General features: G+C 37.9%; 1 pseudogene; it reads left to right on the forward strand.

Annotated features, from left to right (window-relative positions):
- Nucleotides 1-636: 636 nt before the first annotated feature.
- On the forward strand, nt 637-2,042 carry LOC127151013 (uncharacterized; annotated as a pseudogene).
- The last annotated feature ends 1,554 nt before the right edge of the window (nt 2,043-3,596 follow it).

Consider the following 3,596-nt stretch of genomic DNA (forward strand, 5'->3'; position numbering starts at 1 on the left):
ATATGACATTCTGAGATTTTTGTTAACTACATGATTGAGATATTGAGCCCGAGGCTATATGGTACAATATGCACATAGGTTAGATTTTGTTGTTGACGTTGAGTGTACTCTGTAACAACGATGCCATCATGAGTGCTAGGCGGATCCCACTACATTGTAGAGCTTGTAAACGTTGGTTGTACTGGACGTGCCTACACAACGTAGATTTGTCATGTTAGTTAAAATGTTTTGATACACTTGATATGCCTTGCTAGATTTCAATGATGTACATGCTGAGTAGTTGAGAAAGCTATTCTTATTATTTTATGTTTATATTTACGACTTGACTAAATAGATTTATATGTGTAAAGTTTTTACATGCTCTTATCTTTAAATTTATAGTTTTAAACTGAGTCACTCATTGAGCTTTATAGTTTATCCTTTCAAAATGTTTTTCCCACTTTTCAGGTAGAGATTAAGCTCCTGGTGCCTGATAGACTGCCTTAGTTTGCTAAAGCTCCTATATTGATTGGCAGTACGTGGTTGGAGTTGTACATAAAGTCTGTTTTGACATGTTGTGTATGTCTTTGTAAGATATAGATACTCTACAATTTGTGTAAGCTCTAGATGTTGCAGTTGTGTAAACCTTTGTTGGTTATGTTTTTGGTTAAGGTGTCTCCATCAGGTTTACTTGCTAAATTAGTTATTTCGGGGCTGCATTTCATGTATGTCTATGATTGGTCTAGGTTTCGCTGTGTTGTGTTGCATGTAAAATAGTTTATAAACAAGATTAGTATGTTTATCAGATTTAGAGTTTAGTAGAATCAACAGATACCGTTAGAGAAAAGCAATGTTAGTCGGCTTCACGCCGTCTTTTGGGCTAAGCTAGCAGGTAGTTAGGATAGGGGGTGTGACACGTGTAGTGTGGTGGTTGGGCCTACCCACCCTATTTGTTCCATGATCTATGGGTTTACTGAAGCTACCCACTTCGATCAATTAACCAAGATTTTGATCGGATACGAAATCACTAGTGGTTGATCTAGTGGCCTTTTTATGGGGATTCTATCTATTGCTGTAGGATTCCTATTCAAGATCACTACAGTTTCTTTTCGGGTAGCTGTAAGACGGACGATTGCCTATAGGTGGTAAGGTAGGGTTGGTGGTACCACCCTGTGGCCAATCTTCTTAACCGCGCGCAGGTCGGGCTTAGAGCACGTGAAACTCATCACTACCTAGTAAGGGCGTTGAGACTATAGCATGTTACACGAAAGCACCTCTTTCTCAGTAATGTTGTTACGCAGCAGCCCACCTAGGAAAGCCACTTACTTTGTAGTGTTGTCACTATGAGGGGCTGTATTGGCGAGATCCAACGGTGAACAACTACCCAAAAGAAAAATCATCTGGAAGTCCGAGGACCTTTAGTACCATACCCTACCCCCAAACTAGCAGCCTTTGGACCAAGCAAGACCGCCCTTGTTCCTATTCTTTCTCTATTCCGCTTCATTCTTTCTTAGCTTTGTTCCAATCGAGTCTATGGCAAAGAGTGGAAAGTATACCTATTTTTTTTTTACCTACTTGACGATAGAATATGCGAGAGCAAGAACAAGACTAATTAGTCTCAATGCAAAGAAAGTTCAACAATTAAGGAAGCAGACGAGTCCGAAAGATCAATCCTAGGTCAAACTCTGAATCACGATACTACGTGGTGTGACGAGAAAGAGGAAGAAAGTCAATGAACAAGGTGTTGATGATCTGATTATTAGTTCTAATAGGAAAAGAAGAAGATTTGAAAGAAAAGAAGAGAGAGTCCAAAGGATGGCGTTGAAGGAGTCTAGTTTGAAAGAAAGGATATTCGTTTAAGTGGAATTCTTTAATGGAATTCAGAGGTTAGCTAATATATTTGAGAAAGTAGAAAAAGAAGACGAAGTTGATTTACGCTCCATCTTTGACTTAGTGGATAAAAGAGGCTTAAAGGATTTGAGTCGCTTCTCTTTATTCAATGATTGTTAATATTCTTTGACTTAGTGGAATTTCATGAGTCCTCCGCTTTCAGAGTCCGAACCAAAAACGAAAAGATCCAGATTTGCAAATTCATTGCGCCTTATCTAACGAGCTAAAAAAGAAGAGGAGGACTTTCCATATTAGCTTTTCTATCCTTATCAATGAGATCACTAAAAGCTAGAAAGCCTATCCTCAGATTCTTCTAGTGGAATTCATGAGTTCTCCTTAATTGACTTTACTTAATGACTTTATTCATTGATTCAACTTGAATCTTGGACTCCTTTCAGTCGAGCCTCCTCTTCTCTTTATTTATTGAAAAGGATTTGACCCCTTCGAAGGAGTATATTTCACATTTTTGGTTCTACGTAGCTTAATTTCGTCTTGACCCCTTCGAATGAGCATATTCCACTAAAAAAAATAGAATTTGCAAAAAATTTGCAAGCCCGTGGGATTCAAGCTAGTATGGAAACTCCTTCGGAGGGGTCCGAAGTCGTAGTCTTTGAGTTCTATTCTAAGTTGCACTCCTTCAAGCCTTTTTGTAGGAATAAGTCTTTCTCTCTTTTCAGTGAGCCATTGTTCATTGATTCAGTCGAGTTATTTCATAACCTTTGATATTAAGCTAAGGGCTCCTTCATAGTCGCTTCTCAATATTCTTTGAGCGTCTCATTGAGAATCAAGTCAAAGACATTGCGGGATCAAACGGAAAGCTAATATATATGGAAGTGCCCGCTCCGTGGGTCATCTCAAATTCTTTGAGCCTTTGTTTTTCTCTTTATTTTTGTTCGCAAATTCTTTGCGTCTTTGTTTTTGGTTCTACGTAGCTTAATTAGCTCATTGACAAGGACATTAAAAGCATGTTCCATCTTTGACTTAGTGGATAAAAGAGGTCACTTGGACCCTTCCTTTAGGAGTATATTCCACTCTCAACTCCTTGCCTTCGCGGAGTGGGCTTTTACTTATTAATAATGCTGAAGGTTCTGGACCTATCCAAAGGACTAGAAATCCATTATTTAGAGAGCCTTGTTCATTCATTGCGAGGAGCTTCGTGGGTAGTCTAGCTAAATGAAACTAGCGGGGACTTGTTTTAATTGAAGGCTTTGACCCTGCAAAGAATTTGCAAAACTTAGATTCGAGTTATTTCATAATGCACTTTTACACAGTTATTTTTCTTCGAGCCTTTGAACCCTCTTAATCTCCTTCAAGAGTCGATCTTCTTTGAATGTTGAGCTATGTAATAATCGTACGTTACTAGTAGGTTTGGAAGGAATTGCATTTTGATATATATTAACCAGGAACATGATCAATTCCATAAATCAATCCAAGGAATTCAAGCCTAGGAGATTCAAGTTAAGGGAATTTCATGTTGATGCCTCCGCCTATTAATCTAAGGGCTCTTTTTGTTGGAATTTGTGTCCGAAAACTCGTACTTTGTTATTTGATTCAATACATTTATTTTTGAATGCTATAATCTTAAAACCAATAAATATTAAGGTCACGAGGCTATTTTACTAAGTTTGTCAATATACTTGAACTTTATGTAAAGACATAAACATGGATTAAGTTCGAGTTAATAGCCCAAATAGTCTATAGTGTATGAATAAGGTTGGACGCCTTAT

The sequence above is a fragment of the Cucumis melo genome, chromosome 9, assembly GCF_025177605.1.
Source record: "Cucumis melo cultivar AY chromosome 9, USDA_Cmelo_AY_1.0, whole genome shotgun sequence".
Taxonomy (NCBI): Eukaryota; Viridiplantae; Streptophyta; class Magnoliopsida; order Cucurbitales; family Cucurbitaceae; genus Cucumis; species Cucumis melo.